This window comes from Oncorhynchus clarkii, chromosome 8 (assembly GCF_045791955.1).
Source record: "Oncorhynchus clarkii lewisi isolate Uvic-CL-2024 chromosome 8, UVic_Ocla_1.0, whole genome shotgun sequence".
NCBI classification, from domain to species: domain Eukaryota; kingdom Metazoa; phylum Chordata; class Actinopteri; order Salmoniformes; family Salmonidae; genus Oncorhynchus; species Oncorhynchus clarkii.
The window spans coordinates 41,608,427-41,628,428 of NC_092154.1; positions in this window are offsets into that span (position 1 = coordinate 41,608,427).

The window sequence follows — 20,002 nt, forward strand, 5'->3', positions numbered from 1 at the left end:
CAAAGAGCTGTCAAAGGACACCAGAAACAAAATTGTAGACCCGCACCAGGCTGGGAAGACTGAATCTGCAATAGGTAAGCAGCTTCTTTTGAAGAAATCAACTGTGGGAGCAATTATTAGGAAATGGAAGACATACAAGACCACTGATAATCTCCCTCGATCTGGGGCTCCACGCAAGATCTCACCCCGTGGGGTCAAAATTATCACAAGAACAGTGAGCAAAAATCCCAGAACCACACGGGGGGACCTAGTGAATTACCTGCAGAGAGCTGGGACCAAAGTAACAAAGCCTACCATCAGTAACACACTACGCCGCCAGGGACTCAAATCCTGCAGTGCCAGACGTGTCCCCCTGCTTAAGCCAGTACATGTCCAGGCCCGTCTGAAGTTTGCTAGAGAGCATTTGGATGATCCAGAAGGAGATTGGGAGAATGTCATGGAAGCTGTTTTTTAGTCTCTCTGTCCCTGCTTTGATGCACCTGTACTGACCTCGCCTTCTGGATGATAGCGGGGTGAACAGGCATTGGCTCGGGTGGTTGTTGTCCTTGATGATCTTTATGGCCTTCCTGTGACATCGGGTGGTGTAGGTGTCCTGGAGGGCAGGTAGTTTGGCCCCGGTGATGCATTGTGCAGACCTCACTACCCTCTGGAGAGCCTTACGGTTGTGGGCGGAGCAGTTGCCGTACCAGGCGGCGATACAGCCCGACAGGATCCTCTCGATTGTGCATCTGTAGAAAAAAATCATAAATCAATGGGAGAAAGAGGAGGGAGAAAGGAGGGAAGGAGAGGGGTTTTGGCTTGCGAGGAAGCGGGGGGTGGGATTGGTGAGGTGAGATAGGGGGAGGAGATTGAATATGGGATTCTGGAAAACATCCAGAACCATGCGTGCTGAGCTCCTAATTTAGTCAACAGCAGTATTTAAGGACCCCTGTACTCAACTGGGGGCATGTGGTTTTCCCGTTTTTAAAAAGTTAGCCAACTTAAATAACACCACAAGTCAATACCCACTGGGCAAAAACTGGTTGAATTAACATTGTTTCCACATAATTTCAAGAACATTTTAACGTGGTAAGGTAACTGAACTAAATGGCTATCACCCTGTAGCACTCACTTCTGTCATCATGAAGTGCTTTGAGAGACTAGTCAAGGACCGTATCACCTCTACCTTACCTGCCACTCTAGACCCACTCTAATTTGCATACCGCCCCAATGGTTCCACAGACGATGCAATCGCCATCACACTGCCTTATCCCATCTGGATAAGAGGAATACCTATGTAAGAATGCTGTTCCTTGACTACAGCTCAGCATTCAACACCAAGGTACCCTCCAAGCTCATTATTAATCTTGAGGCCCTGGGTCTCAACCCCGCCCTGTGCAATTGAGTCCTGGACTTCCTGACGGGCCGCCCCTAGGTGGTGAAGGTAGGAAACAACATCTCCACTTCGCTGATCTTCAACACTGGGACCCTAACCCTAACCCTATCCTATACTCCCTGTCCACCCATGACTGCGTGTCCATGCATGCCTCTAACTCAATCATCAAGTTTGCAGACGACACAACAGTAGTAGGCTTGATCACCAACAACGATGAGACAGCCTATAGGGAGGAGGTAAGGGCACTCTGAGTGTAGTGTAAGGAAAACAACCTCTCACTCAACGTCAACAAAACAAAGGAGATGATCGTGGACTTCAGGAAATAGCAGAGGGAGCATGGCCCCATCCACATTGATGGGACAGCAGTGGAGAAGGTGGAAAGTTTTAAGTTCCTCTGCGTAGACATCAAGGACAAACTGAAATAGTCCACCCACACAGACACTGTGATGAAGTAGGCACAACAGTGCCTCTTCCACCTCAGGAGGCTGAAGAAATTAGGCTTGTCACCTAAAACCCTCACAAACTTTTACAGATGCACAATTGAGAGCATCCTGTCGAGCTGTATCACCCCCTGGTACGGCAACTTCACTGTTGTATGGTCTACACAACGCATCACCAAGAGCAAACTACCTGCCCTCCAGGACACCTACAGCACCCGTTGTCACAGGAAGGCCAATAAGATCATCAAGGACAACAACCACCCGAGCCACTGCCTGTTCACCCCGCTATCATCCAGAAGATGATTTAAAAAATCCAGAAGGTGATCAAATAAAAAGTCAGGCATCCTTTAAGGCCTCGTTATGTAGACATACACCTACATCAATCACGTGCTGACAATATTTGTGGAGTCCACGGTTTTACACTCACTGATGTGAATACAGTTCCTAAATTGCCAGTATTCAGCATTTTTAAAGAGCACCGTTTTTAGTCCGTTGTGATTCCACAGTGAAACCCAGAGGCGAAAGACTGAAAAATAGCTTCTATCTCAAGGACATCATCACTAACATAGAGAGGCTGCTGCCAACATACAGACTCAAACCTCTGGCCACTTATTAAATAATCATACTTAATACAGGTATCACTAGTCACTTTAAATAACGGCACTTTAATAAAGTTTACATAGAGGTATCACTAGTCACTTTAAATAACGTCACTTTAATAATGTTTACATATCCTACATTACTCATCTCATATGTACATACTGTATTCTACACCATCTACTGCATCTCGTCTATGCCGCACACCGTCGCTCATCAATATATTTATATGTACATATTCTTATTCATCCCTCTACATTTGTGTCTGCTACCCATAAGTATGTGACCAATGAAATTTAATTTGGTCTGATAAATGAATGAAATGAATACCCCTGCTCTAGACATTCTGTTCTCTCATTCTGGAAGATTTCAAGTTCAACTTTAGACTTTAGGCATAAATAAACTTCAGACATAAATACAGACTACTGCATTAGGTTAGGACTTGTGAGGTGTCTGTTTCTCAAACTAGACACTCTAATGTACTTGTCCTCTTGCTCAGTTGTGCACTGGGGCATCCCACTCCTCTTTCCATTCTGGTTAGAGCCAGTTTACACTGTTCTGTGAAGGGAGTGGTACACAGCGTTGTACCAGAGCTTCAGTTTCTTGGCAATTTCTCGCATGGAATAGCCTTCATTTCTCAGAACAAGAGTAGACTGATGAGATTCAGAAGAAACTTCTTTGTTTCTGGCCATTTTGAGCCTGTAATTGAACCCACAAATGCTGATGCTCCAGATACTCAACTTGACTGAAGAAGCCAGGTTATTTCTTCTTTAATCAACACAACAGTTTTCAGCTGTGCTAACATAATTGCAGAAGGTTTTCTAATGATCAATTAGGCTTTTAAAATGATAAACTTGGATTAGCTAACACAACGTGCCATTAGAACACAGGGGTGATGTCTGCTGATAATGGGCCTCTGTACACCTATGTCGATATTCCATAAAAAATCTGCCGTTTCCAGATTCAATAGTCATTTACAACATTAACAACGTCTACACTGTATTTCTGATCAATTTGATGTTATTTTAATGGACCAAATTGCTTTTCTTTCAAAAACAAGGACATTTCTAAGTGACCCCAAACTTTTGAACGGTAGTATATCTTAAACAAACTGACACATACCAGAACACTCAGACTTACGTAAGTGCATGTATGACCACATAATGTGTGTGAGGATGCGTACTCATGGTGTAAGTGTTGGAGTGATGGTTGTGTGTGTGTGTGTGTGTGTGTGTGTGTGTGTGTGTGTGTGTGTGTGTGTTCATTAGGCATGAGCTGGTTTAAACTAGTTCCTCAGTGGGATGTAGCGCGGTGGCTCGGCTACACAGAGCACTTCGTAATAACAGAGGCTTGTCTTCTGAGCATGGACAAGGATAGTAAGACTAGCACAGAATTATTCACAACAGAGGGGTACCTACCAAGCAGCCATGGTTATTGTGCAGTGTTTGATAGAGTTTTAGGCTCAATGTTCTCATGTGTTAAGCAAACATGTGTTTCCCAGGGTAACTCATAACTAGATGGAGAAATAGTGATGGAAAGACAGAGCGAGTGAAAACAAGATGTAAAAAGAGACAGAGCAAAACGGTAGGGTGTGGGAAAGAGATGAAAGCTGTAAAGGTATAGAATGACAGATACGAGAGGAGACATCTGTAATGTGAGAGAAGCAGAGAAAGTGTGTGTTGGTTGGTGCCAGAGGAAGTGGTCTGTTACCCTGACAGGATGGATATGGAGGTAGAGTGGGTAAGAGGTCGTCTCAGCCAGGATCCTGGGGGGGGAAGTCCCTTCTCACAGCAGCCAGCTGTGTGCGTATACTGCATACACAGTGTTTGCACACAGAATATGTACTGTATGCTATAAGTTCAAGGACATCCAGTGTTCCACTGCTACTGTATGTGCAGTGACATACTACTTACTGTATTAAGGCCTATACCTTACAATATTGTTTCTCTCTCTCTGTCATTCTCACACTCTCTTTCCCTCTTTCTCTCCCTCTCACGTACGCAAGCATGCGTGCGCATGCACGCACACTGCCTCTTACTCTGTAGCTGTGACGAAGGTCTGGCTGTTATTGTTGTCAGCTGGCAGTGGGCTTTCCTGTCTAAACAGCTGCAAACACTGAGGTGACAGAGCTGTGGAGAGCTGTGGAGCGAGGGGGAGAGAGAGAGCGAGAGAAAGGGAGGCTGGGTGCGGTGACCACTATGCCTGGGAGGTGGAGAGGGTGAAGATGAGATACCTTCAGGGCTGAGGTTAGGGCAAGAAACTGGGGGCATGGGAGATGGGCAAGGGCCAATGATTTCTTGCCCTGACAAAGGATACAGACACAGAGGGAGACACAGACACAGACATGGCACACGGAGGCACCCCAGCTCATGTGAAACCAAGTAACCCCTAATCCTCCAGCCGCCCACTGAGGTTATCAGAGGCGAGCTGAGGCGCTGTCCTCACACCCCCTTCCATCGCTCTTCTATGTGCTCCCCACGCTTCTCTGTGGTCTACCCTATCCCAACTAATTTATTCTGACTCACATTACATTATTTAAAGTGAAGCCTAGGCCCTATAAACATACCTTTTCCCTCTAAATAAAATCACAGAACGGGTTTGTGCTACTGTGCAAGGACCACCTCCTCTTCTAGATTCCTTCCAGGAATTTGAATCACACTCTATGGACACTAGGCAGTAGTAGGCTATGTAAACAAGATGCTGCATGAACCTTGCATAGACTATGGCCTGGCTGATTGAGTCAGGCTTGGGCCCCTATAGGTCACACTCACGTAACTTAACGAAGCATTGATGGCTGCTGGAAGTTATGTGACATGAGTGTTTCTCAGTCAGTAAGGCCCCCTGGGGACAGTGTGTAACCCATGGTCACCAGCAGTGACGACCACAGGGGTTATTTCTGATCTCTGACGCTCCTGTGTGACATTCTGACCTCTCAACTGATATGTCTTGTGGTTTATGTTTTCAGTTTCCTCATAACACACTTTGACAGAGGGGGGCACACACACACACACAGGACACATAGTGTGAGGGATCTTTCCAACAACATGTAGAAAGGAAGGGGAAGCTCCAGAAACAAAACATATTTTATCCCTCTTTTTAGTTGGCAGTCTGAGAAGAACTGGTGACTTCGCCAAAGAAGACATTGTGTGTGTGTGTGTGTTTTCACTGTAGTTACTGCTCTCTAATGTTAGCGGCTTGGTCTGTGTTTTTCACTGGAGATTTTTTAGGATGATACAGTTGAAGTCGGAAGTTTACATACACTTAGGTTGGAGTAATTAAAACTTGTTTTTCAACCACTCCACACATTTCTTGTTAACAAACTATAGTTTTGGCAAGTCGGTTAGGACATAGAACATAGAAGCAGTGTATCACTACTTTGTGCATGACACAAGTCATTTTTCCAACAATTGCTTACAGACAGATTATTTCACTTATAATTCACTGTATCGCAATTCCATTGGGTCAGAAGTTTACATACACTAAGTTGACTGTGCCTTTCAACAGCTTGGAAAATTCCCCAAAATTATGTCATGGCTTTAGAAGCTTCTGAAGGCAAATTAAAATAATTTGAGTCAATTGGAGGTGTACCTGTGGATGTATTTCAAGGCCTACCTTCAAACTCAGTACCTCTTTGCTTGACATCATGGGAAACAGGTACAAAAGTATCTATATCCACAGTGAAACGATTCCTATATCGACATAACCTGAAAGGCCCCTCAGCAAGGAAGAAGCCACTGCTCCAAAACCGCCATAAAAAAGGCTGACTACGGTTTGCAACTGCACATGGGGACCAAGATTGTACTTTTTGGAGAAATGTCCTCTGGTCTGATGAAACAAAAATAGAACTGTTTGGCCATAATGACCATCATTATGTTTGGAGGAAAAAAGTGGAGTTTTGCAAGCTGAAGAACACCATCCCAACCGTGAAGCATGGGGGTGGCAGAATCATGTTGTGGGGGTGGCAGCATCATGTTGTGGGGGTGCTTTGCTGCAGAAGGGACTGGTGCACTTCAAAAAATAGATGGCATCATGAGAAAAGGAAAATGATGTGGATATATTGAAGCAACATCTCAAGACATCAGTCAGGAAGATAAAGCTTGGCCACAAATGGGTCTTCCAAATGGACAATGACCGCAAGCATATATCCAAAGTTGTGGCAAAATTGCTTAAGGACGACAAAGTCAAGGTATTGGAGTGGCCATCACAAAGCCCTGACCTCAATCCTATAGAAACTTTGTGGGCAGAACGGAAAAAGCGTGTGCGAGCAAGGAGGCCTACAAACCTGACTCAGTTACACCAGCTCTGTCAGGAGGAATGGGCCAAAATTCACCCAACTTATTGTGGGAAGCTTGTGGAAGGCTGCCCAAAACGTTTGACCCAAGTTAAACAATTTAAAGGCAATGCTACCAAACAGTAATTGAGTGCATGTAAACTTCTGACCCACTAGGAAAGTGATGAAAGAAATAAAAGCTGAAATAAATCATTCTCTCTATTATTTTTCTTACATTTCACATTCTTAAAATAAAGTGGAGATCCTAACTGACCTAAGACAGGAATTTTTTACTGCGATTAAATGTCAGGAATTGTGAAAAACTGAGTTTAAATGTATTTGGCTAAGGTGTATGTAAACTTCTGACTTCATCTGTATATCATCATCCTTGTCAGCGCGTTCAGTGTGTGTGTGTGTGTGTGTGTGTGTGTGTGTGTGTGTGTGTGTGTGTGTGCGTGCGCGTGCGTGCGTGCGTGCGCGCGCGTGCATTTAAAGAATATACCCGGGGGGAAATAATTATTAAAACAATGAGGGGCTGACCCTAATTTATATCATACGCAAGTAAGTACATACTTACGTGGTTACTGCCTTGTAGTTTTTCAAATCCCGAAATATCCCTTTAATAGTTCAATGCAGCAGTTTTTATCTTGATATCAAATCATTTCTAAAGATAATAATTAAGTACCTTCATGTATTAGCTTCTTAAAGCAAAGAGCAATTTCTGGTCTGAGTTGGGAGGGGAAATCTGAAAACCAGCTGTTATTGGCATAGAGGTTTGGAACTCTCTTTCTTATAGGTCTATTACAGTTTTCTACAATCCCTTTGGCACTAATTTCAGAACCGTGTGGTCATTTTTCAAAACTCTAGACACAAAACTCAAAACGGGCCATCACTTGTAACACAGGCTGTCCAATGTTCAAAACATTGTATTGTGCATTCATATCTTTAAAGAAACCTTGCACTTGCAGAATCATTGATTCATATAACAAATTTATCATGAAATACCATAAGGAACATTAATTTAGATCACCCACACACAATATACCGATAGTTTCACTGCGTAGTTGTTCGTTCAATCATTAGATATTGTAGTACAAAATATGTGATACATGTTTCATTATGGTACTACACGTAAATACATCACACAGTGGAATCCTTGAACAAAATCTGAAATGTATTGATGAAATACAATAAAATCACTCATAGGTTTCTTTGAATCAAAGCAAAAATAATTAGCTACAAAAAAGAAAAAAACTACAGTACAACATCAACTGCGGTGTTCCTCACCTGGCTTACTGTAAAAAGCAAAACAAAGGATTGATTACTGTACTTCTATATTTCCATCAACCCTGTCTTGTGGATTTGGCCACAGGTTCTCATCCACATCACAATGGATGTTTTCATTAGCCAAACATCTTGGGAAGAATCTTCGGCAGGGCGAATCCAGGCCTGACACTGGTCTGCAGTGATGTCATTGCATGCGTTATCTATGGCCTGGAGAATGGTGGCTTGTTTGTGAGGGCACCTATCATATACCTTCCACCTCCATGTGGAGAAAAATTATTCATTTGGGATTTAGGAAAGGAGAGTATGGGGGTAAGTACAGGGTGGTAAATTGTGGATGGGCCTGAAACCATGCTTGCACCATTTGAGCATGGTGGAACCTGACATTATCCCACACAATGACATAGGTCATGCCATCAGCCCTGCAGACCTGGTTTAGCCCATCAAGGAAACTTACATTTGAACAGCGAATCATGTGGCTGCCTGCAACTCAATATATAGAGTAGAGAGCTTTAGTTGTTGTTCGACCTAACAATAGAACGGGCAAGATGCATAATCTTAGCAACTTTGACCGTGGTATGATTGTTGATGCCACACATGGTGATTCCAGCATCTCAGAAACAGCTGCCTTCCTTGGATTTTTATGCACTACAGTCTCTAGAGTTTACAGAGTTTACAGAGCGGAAGTTCTGTGGGCAAAAACACCTTGTTAATGAGAGAGGTCAGAGGAGAATGTCCAGACTTATTCAAGCAAACAGAAAGGCCACAAATGCTGGTCCTACCCAGTACTAGATAGGTGAACCTAATAAAGTGGCCGGTGAGTGTACAGTAATGTCAAATCTGAAAACTTGGTCTGGAAAAGTGGTACATGGGACCATAGAAACAGTGTCTAATAAAGAATGATGATGAAATATTACATCCATAGATAATGTAGTCCAATTGGTTCATGTTCCACGGTAATTGGTGTCAATGGATCTCGTTATCCTGAAACTTTCATGATCTTAACATGGAATATTGTTTCCAAAAAAGAGTAATGCAACAGTTACTTATCATTTTGAGCAGTTGTATCAATTGATAGTTAGATCATTGTAATGAAATAAATAGGCAGTCATCTCAGATGTAATGTGTGAATTTAATTTTGAAATGGTAATACTTTGATGTTAAATTGTATCATTTTGAACAGGTGATTTTAGTTAACAAATGAGCTTAGCTTTATGTGTATTGTATCCAAGCAATTGGAAATTGGTTGTGAGTTTTGTGTCTAGAGTTTTGAAAAATTACATCAAGGTTCCGAAATTCGTGCCAAAGTGATTGTAAAAAACTGTAATACATTTTTACCGCCTGGTTATGTCACCAGGCAGGTCAAAACTCCATCCCAACACAACAGGCTGAAATTTCAGACAGCCTTTTCAAACAGCTATTTCGCTAAAAGGACATTATCATTTAGACAATTTCACAGTATTATTCCAAGCTCAGTGTGGAAATATATATATAAAACACAGGAAATCGCGTTTCTACTACTTTAGGCCTTAAATGAAAGGGCGAAACAAGGCAATTGCATGGGAGAACGACAGAATAAGTGAATCGGGGACATTCTGCATAAATCATTAAAGCATTTAAAAAATAAAGTTGGGAGGATAGAGGAAAACAAAGAAGGGGGACAGAGAGTTGGCAGACGTGGTTGTGTTGGCAGGTAGCCTACGCAGCTGCTTCATACAAGGCCCTTACATCGCACGCAGCAGGAAAGGGACAGTACACACACAGTACACACAGTACACAGTACACACACAAACACTCACTCTACGCTGGTGAGTTGAGCCTCCATTGTGTTTGGGTTGTCTATTCCTTCACCCTCAGCCATGTGTGTGTGTGTGTGTGTGTGTGTGTGTGTGTGTGTGTGTGTGTGTGTGTGTGTGTGTGTGTGTGTGTGTGTGTGTGTGTGTGTGTGTGTGTGTGTGTGTGTGTGTGTGTGTGTGTGTGTGTGTGTGTGTGTGTGTGTGTGTGTGTGTCCTTATGGACTGTTCTGTCAGGATGCTGTGCAACTACACTGAACAAAAATATAAACACAACATGTAAAGTGTTGGTTTCATGAACTGAAATTAAAAATCCCCGAAGTTTTCCATATGCACAAGAAGCTTTAGTTTTTCTCTTATTTCTCCTTTGCCAGGATAATCTATCCACCTGAAGCTGATTAAACAGCATGATCATTAAACAGGTGCGCCGTGTGCTGGGGACAATAAATGGCCACCTTAAAAAGTATTCAGACCCCTTGACTTATTCTAAAATGGATAAATAAAAATCCTCATTAATATCCACACCATACCCTATAATGACAAAGCAAAAACAGGTTTTTAGAAATGTTTGCAAATGTATTAAAAATAAAAAACTGAAATAACTAAGTATTCAGACCCTTTGCTGTGAGACTCGAAATTGAGCTCAGGTGCGCCCTGTTTCCATTGATCATCCTTCAGATGTTTCTACAACTTAATTGGAGTCCATCTGTGGTAAATTCAATTGATTGGACATGATTTGGAGAGGCACACAGCTGTCTATATAAAGGTCCCACAGTTGAAAGTGCATGTCAGAGCAAAGAAAAAGCCATGAGGTCGGAGCAATTATCCGCAGACCTACGAGACAGGATTTAATCGAGGCACAGATCTGGGGTACCCACACAGTGGCCTCCATCCTTCTTAAATGGAAGAAGTTTGGAACTCTTCCTAGAGCTGGCCGCCTGGCCAAACAGGGTAGAAAGGCCTCGGTCAGGGAGGGGACCAAGAAGCCGATGGTCACTGAACTCCAGAGTTCGTCTGTGGAGATGGGCGAACCTCCAGGAGGACAACAATCTCTGCAGGCCTTTATGGTAGAGTGGCCAGACGGAAGCCACTCCTCAGTAAAAGGCACACGATAGCCCGCTTGGAGTTTGCCAAAAGGCACCTAAATGACTGTCAGACCACGAGACACAAGATTCTCTGGTGTCTGATGAAACCAAGATCAAACACTTTGGCCTGAATGCCAAGCGTCACGTGTGGAGGAAACCTGCCATCATCCCTAAGGTGAAACATTATTGGTGGCAGAATCATGGTGTGAGGATGTTTTTCAGCGGCAGGGACTGCGAGACTAGTCAGGATTGAGGGAAAGATGAACAGAGTAATGTACAGAGAGATCCTTGATGAAAACATCCAGTGCTTAGATTGTGGCAAAGTTTCACCTTACAACAGGAATTGACCCTAAGCACACAGCCAAGACAACACGGGAGTGGCTTTCGGGAAAGTTTTAATGACCTTGAGTGGCCCAGCCAGATGCCGATCAACATCTCTGGAGAGAACTGAAAATAGCTGTGCAGCGACGCTCCCCATCCAACCTGACAGTGCTTGAGAGGATCTGCGGAGAAGAATGCGAGAAAGTCCCCAAATACAGGGGTATGACACCCCAAGCTTGGCACACAGGAATACTCAAGGCTGTAATCGCTGCCAAAGGCGCTTCAACAAAGTACTGAGTAAAGGGTCTGAATACTTACGTAAATGTGATATTTCAGTTTTGTACTTTTTCTAAATTTGCAAAAATGTATTAACCTGTTTTTGCTCTGTCAATATGGGGTATTGTGTGTAGATTGATGAGGAGGGGGGAACAATTGACTACATTTTACAACATCTGAAGTCAAGGGGTCTGAATACTTTCTGAATGCATTGTGTGTCTCATGTTGAGGGAGTGTGCAATTGACATGTTGACTGCAGGAACGTCCACCAGAGCTTTTTCAAAGCTGTTGTCAGAGAATTTAATGTTTTTTTCTTTACCATAAGCTGCCTCCAACGTCGTTTTAGTAAATTGTGCAGTACGTTCAACCAGCCTCACAACCATCCGGGTTCTTCACCTGTGGGATCGTCTGAGGGGGGATGCTGAGGAGTTTTTTTGTCTGTAATAAAGCCCTTTTGTGGGGAAAACTCATTCTAATTGGCTAGGCCTGGCTTCCCAGTGGGTGGGCTTACACCCTCCTAGGCCGGACTATACCCTCCTAGTCCTAACAGGACTATATGTTCCAGCCTCTTCCTCTAATAGTGGTGTTCACACACACACACACACACACACACACACACACACACACACACACACACACACACACACACACACACCATGTAAATTCTCTCAACCTCACACACACACACTCCTCAGGGAATACTCTGTTCTGCTGACCCAACATTGTCAGGACCGCACAGAAGAACGTTGGGAGCTATCATCGTCATGGTGACAGGTCCATTTATCAGGCCCATGAGAAAACGATGCCTTGCCTTCCTTGGCCCCTCCACCCTTTCCCCAACTCTTACTTGCAAAAGAGTCCATTATCAACATATACAGTGCCTTATTATTTGATATAATTATGATATAATTATGATATAATTATTATTTATTCATATACAGTGCCTTAATTATTCACACCCCTTTACCTTTTCCATATTTTGTTGTGTTACAAATTGGGATTAAAGTAGTATTTATGTCAACAAAAAAACACATAACATAAAACACTAATATCTTGATTAGATAAATGTTCAACTCCCTCAGTCAATACATGTTAGAATGAACTTTGGCAGAGATTTCAGCTGTGAGTCTTTCTCGGTAAATCTCTAAATGCTTTCCACACCAGGATTGTGCAACATTTGCTCATTATTCTTTTCAAAATTCTTAAAGTTCTGTCAAATCAATTGTTGGTCATTGCTAGACAATCATTTTCAGTTCTTGACATATGTTTTCAAGCAGATTTAATTCTAAACTGTAACACGGCCACTCAAGGAACATTCGGTCTTCTTTGTAAGCAACTCCAGTGTAGATTTGACCTTGTGTTTCAAGTTATTGTCCTGCTGAAAGGTGAAGTAATCTTCCAGTTTTCCTCTATGATTTTGCCTATGATTAGTTCCATTCTGTTTCTTTTTTTATTCTGAAATACTCCTCAGTCCTTACCGATTTACAAGCATACCCATAACATGATGCAGCCACCACTATGCTTGAAAATACAGATAGTGGTATTCCGTAATGGGTTGTATTGGATTTGCCTGAAATATAACACCTTGTATTTAGGACAAAAAGTGAATTGCTTTACCACATTTTTGGGGGGATTACTACTTTAGTGCCTTGTTGCAAACAGAATGCATGTTTTGGAATGGTTTTTTTCTGTACAGGCTTTTTTCTTTTCACTCTGCCAGTTAGGTTAGTATTGTGGAGTAACTACAATGCTGTTGACCCTTCCTCAGTCCTCTCCTATCACAGCCATTAATTCTGTTACTGTTTTAAAGTCACCATTGGCCTCATTGTCAAATCCCTGAGCAGTTTCCTTCCTCTCCGGCTTCTGAGTTAGGAAGGACGCCTATATCTTTGCCGTGACTGGGTGTATTGATACACCTACCAAAGTGTAATTATTAACTTTAACTTTATTATTAACACCATGATCAAAGGAATATTCAATGTCTGCTTTTTTATTTTTACCCATCTATCAATAGGTGCCCTACTTTGCCAGTCATTGGAAAACCTCCCTGGTCTCAGTTTGAATCTGTGTTTGGAATTCATTGCTCGACCACAGATAATTTTATGTGTGGGGTACAGAGGTGAGGTAATCATTCAAAAATTATGTTAAACAATATTATTACACACAGAGTGAGTTCATGCAACTTAAGCACAACTTAAGCAAATTTTTTCTTCTGAACTTATTTAGGCTTGCCATAACAAAGAGGTTGAATACTTATTGACTCAAGACATTTCAGCTTTTCATTTTTAATGTATATATAAACAAACAAATCCCAGTTTGACATTCAAATCAAATGTTGTCACATGCGCCGAATACAAGCCCTTAATTACAAGCCTTTAAAGAACAATGCAGTTCAATAAATAGTTAAGAAAATATTTACTAAATAATCTGAGGTATCAAATAAAGTAACACAATAAAATAACAATAAGGAGGCTATATACAGGGTGTACCGGTACCGAGTCAATGTGCAGGGGTACAGCTTAGTCGAGGTAATTTGTACATGTAGGTAGAGGTAAAATGACTATGCATAGATAATAAACAGCTAGTAGCAGCAGTGTAAAAACAAAGGTTGGAGGGGGGAGGTCATAAATGTAAATAGTCTGGGTGGCCATTTGATTAATTGTTCAGCAGTCTTATGGCTTGGGGGTAGAAGCTGTTAAGGAGCCTTTTGGAACTGGACTTGGCGCTCCGGTACCGCTTTCCATCTGGTAGCAGAGAGAACAGTCTTTGACTTGGGTGACTTGAATCTTTGACAATTTTTCGGGCCTTCCTCTGACACCGCCTAGTGTATAGGTCCTGGATAGCAGGATGGGCCATACGCACTACATTCTTTACCAGGTATTGTTCATTCTGATCAGACAGGTTTTTTACATGGACGCTACGTTGGAGATAATATACGACAACTACTAGAAATAATAGAACATATAAGAAGCCAGGAATGGTATTTTCAAAAAGGCATTTGATAAGGTGGGGAGGCAGGGTAGCCTGTTGGTTGGAGCGTTGAGCAAGTAACTGGAAGGTTGCAAGTTCAAATCCCCAAGCTGACAAGGTACAAATCTGTCGTTCTGCCCCTGAACAGGCAGTTCACTGTTCCTAGGCTGTCATTGAAAATAAGAATTTGTTCTTAACTGACTTGCCAAAAGGTAAGACTGTATTTAGTTTATAAATGCCTGGATTTTTTCAATTTCGGTAATTCTCTTATGAAATTGGTAAAAATAATGTATAGCAACCCCAGGTGTAAAATAATAAATAACAGCTACTTCTCAGAGAGTTTCGAATTGTCAAGAGGAGTTAAACAAGGGTGTCCGCTGTCACCATATCTATTCGTTATGACCTTCGAAATGCTAGCTACTGAAATCAGATCCAATAACAACATTAGAGGATTAGAAATCCAAGGCTTGAAAACAAAGGTGTCCGTGTATGCCGATGAATCAAGTTTTATGTTAAGTCCGTAATGATCCTGCAATGTCTCATTAAAGATCTAGATAACTTTTCTGTACTCTCTGGACTAAAACCTAATTATGATAAGTGTACAATATTACGTATTGAATCCTTAAAAAATACAACTTTTACATTACCTTGAAGGTTACCTATAACATGGGCTGATGGTGAAGTAGACATACTCGGTATTCATATCACAAAATATATAACTAAGCTCTCCGCAATGAATTTCAATAGAAAACTTGTAAAAATAGACAAGATCCTGCAACCATGGAGAGGTAAATACCTGTCTATTTATGGAAAAATTGCCCTGATGAACTCCTTAGTCATATCTCAGTTTACTCACTTACTTGGCGCTGCCTACTCTTGATGATTCATTTTTCAAATCAAATGATCAAAAAATATTTTGCTTTATCTGGGACGCTAAACCAGGAAAAATCAAATGAGCCTATCTATATAATGAATATGAATTGGGTGGGTTGATATTATTAAATATAAAAGCACTAAACCTCTCTCTAAAAGCTTCACTCATTCAAAAGTATTATTTGAACCCTAAATGGTTCTCAAGTATATTAATAAGAAAAGCTCATCCATTGTTCAAAACGGCCATGTCTCATTTTCGATTAATTGAAAATTATACTTTATTCAAAGTATCTGTCTTTTTCAAACAATCATTGCAGAGCTGGCTACAATTTAAATTTCATCCACCTGAAAAGATAGAACAAATATTATGGCTGAACTCAAATGTGCTGGTTGATAAAATACCTGTATTTAAGGGAAAGATGTTTGAAAAGGGTATTTTGTTCTTAAATTATATTGTAAATTGGAATGGTAGAGTTATGTCCTTCATGGAGTTATCAGAATTGTACGGGAAGGTCTGCTCAATCCAAGAGTACAACCAATTGATTACAGCATTGAGTTGATATATAAAACAACGCAAGATTCAAGACGGTGCTTTTCAGCTAGAATTATTATATAGAATTCTTGCCACCAACAAAATGTTGAATATTTGGGGCATAAAATCATCGAAGCTCTGCAGATTTTGTTGGGAGGATACAGAATCAATAGACCATTTATTGTGGTATTACCCTCAGGTAGCCTGTTTCTGGTCTCAGGTTCAGGAATGGCTGAAAATGCATAGCACTGATCTAAAATTGACCCTAGAAATAGTACTGTTAGGAGGTCTGGAGAGACCAGGTCAGTCAATTACTAATATACTAATACTCTTAGTAAAAGTATTTATCTTCAACACGCAATCTGTAGATTCTATTCGATTAGATAGATTGAAATTGTACGTCAAACATCATAGCTTAGTTGAAAGATATGTGTTGAGTAGAAACACGAAGTGGGTGGCCAGCAGAGATAGATGGGATGGGCTGAGGGAAGCTGAGAGTTGGTATGTGGAATTGGAGAAGAGTGGGTGTGGAGTTGCTGTGTGAGAGAGAGAATGATGGTCAAAAGATAAAGGGAAAAAAAGTTTAAATAAAACATAATAAAAGTACATTTGAATGACACTAAGTGGCAGTGTTTTTACAACTAATGTCGGTTTGCCTGAGGCTGATGCCTTGCAGGTGTTTGTATACATGCATATACACACACTCTCATTCAAATAAACGCAAACAAGAACAGACACATACAGTGGGACAAAAAAGTATTTAGTCAGCCACCAATTGTGCAAGTTCTCCCACTTAAAAATATGAGAGAGGCTTGTAATTTTCATCATAGGTACACTTCAACTATGACAGGCAAAATGAGGAAAAAAAAAATGAGAATGAGAAAATAAGTATTTGGTCACCTACAAACAAGCAAGATTTCTGGCTCTCACAGACCTGTAACTTCTTCTTTAAGAGGCTCCTCTGTCCTCCACTCGTTACCTGTATTAATGGCATCTGTTTGAACTTGTTATCAGTATAAAAGACACCTGTCCACAACCTCAAACAGTCACACTCCAAACTCCACTATGGCCAAGACCAAAGAGCTGTCAAAGGACACCAGAAACAAAATTGTAGACCTGCACCAGGCTGGGAAGACTGAATCTGCAATAGGTAAGCAGCTTGGTTTGAAGAAATCAACTGTGGGAGCAATTATTAGGAAATGGAAGACATACAAGACCACTGATAATCTCCCTCGATCTGGGGCTCCATGCAAGATCTCACCCCGTGGGGTCAAAATCATCACAAGAACGGTGAGCAAAAATCCCAGAACCACACGGGGGGACCTAGTGAATGACCTGCAGAGAGCTGGGACCAAAATAACAAAGCCTACCATCAGTAACACACTACGCCGCCAGGGACTCAAATCCTGCAGTGCCAGACGTGTCCCCCTGCTTAAGCCAGTACATGTCCAGGCCCGTCTGAAGTTTGCTACAGAGAATTTGGATGATCCAGAAGAAGATTGGGAGAATGTCATATGGTCAGATGAAACCAAAATATAACTTTTTGGTAAAAACTCAACTCGTCGTGTTTGGAGGACAAAGAATGCTGAGTTGCATCCAAAGAACACCATACCTACTGTGAAGTATGGGGGTGGAAACATCATGCTTTGGGGCTGTTTTTCTGCAAAGGGACCAGGACGACTGATCTGTGTAAAGGAAAGAATGAATGGGGCCATGTATTGTGAGATTTTGAGTGAAAACCTCCTTCCATCAGCAAGGGCATTGAAAATGAAACGTGGCTGGGTCTTTCAGCATGACAATGATCCCAAACACACCGCCCGGGCAACGAAGGAGTGGCTTCGTAAGAAGCATTTCAAGGTCCTGGAGTGGCCTAATATAAAAATACATGAAGGTCAGTCAATATGGAAAATTTCAAGAACTTTTGAAAAGTGCAGTCCCGAAAATCATCAAGTGCTATGAAACTGACTCTCATGGGGACCGCCACAGGAATGGAAGACCCAGAGTTACCTCTGATGCAGAGGATACGTTCAATGGACTTACCAGCCTCAGAAATTGCAGCCCAAATAAATGCCCCACAGAGTTCAAGTAACAGACATATCTCAACATCATTCTGCAGCAATATGCCATCCCACCTGGTTTGTGCTTAGTGATATGTGTTATTTCATAGTGTTGATGTTTTCACTATTATTCTACAATTTAGAAAATAGTACAAATAAAGAAAAACCCTTGAATGGGTAGGTGTGTCCAAACTTTTGACTGGTACTGTACATAAAGGACCATCCTTAGAACATAACTAATTATATGGCTCCACACACCTTTCTAATACAGCTTCCATCTGCTGGCCCTTATTTTGCCCTAAGTGTGGACCACATAAACATGTGCTTGGCTGCCAAACTTAAACATCAACAAGACACTGATACTGTAAACAGACATGCATACACACATACATACACAGAATGGCACACGACATGACACACACAGACGTAGACACAGTGACTGGACAGTCATCCTAGTCTCTACTGTAGATAGTTTATGTGTGTTTAAATAGCTCATTCCATGTCAGTCACCACCCTGGCCTGCTCAGAGCAGACGGAGGCCTGCACTATCTCTGTTAAGAGAGAGAAACGGAGGAGGGAACAAAAATAAATGTGCAAAGAGCGGGATGGAGAGAGAGAGAATAACAAGAGTATGGGAGACAAGCACCATGTGAGAGACTGATAGAGAGAAATAAGTGAGAAAGAGAGAACGGGAATGGTGGGTGATGTGGTCTTTGTGCTGGGATCACCAACACTCTCCTAAACAAACATTTTCTCTGACAAACTCACAATTTTCTGTTTGTCCCCAAACACCCTCCTACTCAGCCCACAAACCAGCTCCTAAACTCAAACACAACTTGCACAACACCACCTCAGAGCAAACATTCTCCTGCACCACCCACAAAAGAATTAACACCCTTAAAACAGGCTCCTCGCTGAAAATACCATTCCTAGTCTTTGGAAAACAGTGTTCATGTTTGCTAAAATGTGTGGAAAACATATTTTCTTGTTTTCTACACTTGTTTCTATATTGAGCCAACTGTACAATTACTAAGTTGTATGAGTGTTAGTGTGTGGGTACAGCTTGATGTCAGACAATTGTGTTAAGTTAAAGATAGCACAAAAGAAAGAGCCAGAATAACCTTGAACTTGAACTAAAATCCATGTCTTCCGTATGGGGGCCAAACTTTCATGTGAGTCTGGGGATTGATGTCTACTCTGACTGGTGCTGTTTTGGGGTGGGGTTTGGATAGCAGGGTTGAAGTGGGCCTGCTTTTTTTTATCCAGACAGTGTTGTGTTCCCTGCTGCAGGCACTTTGTGGGACAGCTGTGGAGGGCTGTTTTTTTATGTCTTATTTTTCTGGGGAATTGGCAGGGGTTTGAGCCTGGGCATCTGGTGCTTTGAGGAGGCCTGCTATTTATCAAACTGAAGCAAAGTCAGCAGGGAGGAAAAAACATAACCCCCCTTTGCTCTCTTTCTTCCCCCTCTAGCTCTCTCTCACTCCCTCGCTCTGTGAGTCTGAGGACATGTTATTTAAATCCCTGTGTGAAGGGAGTCGTACAGTGCCCTAAAGGAGAAAGCGAGGGAGTGGGAAGAGGGAGTGAAAGAGCGAGAAGAGGGATGGTAAAATAAACAGCCCAGTTACAATGCCTTCAGAAAGTTTTCATATACTTTTTTTTAACTTATTCCACATTTGTTGTTACAGTCTAAACTCAAAATTGATTAAATATGATTTTTTTCTCTCACCAGTCTACACAATACCCCATAATGGCCAATTGAAAACATGTTTTAAGAAATGTTAACAAATCTATTGAAAATTAAATACAGAAATATATCATTTACATAGGTATTCACACCCCTGAGTCAATACTTTGTAGAAGCACCGTTGGCAGTGGTTACAGCTGTGAGTCTTTCTCGGTAAGTCTCTATGAGCTTTCCATACCCGGATTGTGCAACATTTGCCAAAATTGTAAAAATTCTTCAAGCTCTGTCAAAATAGTTGTTGATCATTGCTAGAGGTCAATTTCAGGTTATGCCATAGATTTTGAAGTAGATTTAAGTCAAAACTGTAACTTGGACAGTCAGGAACATTCACTGTCTTCTTGATATAAGCCACTCCAGTGTAGATGTGGCCTTGTGTTTTAGGTTA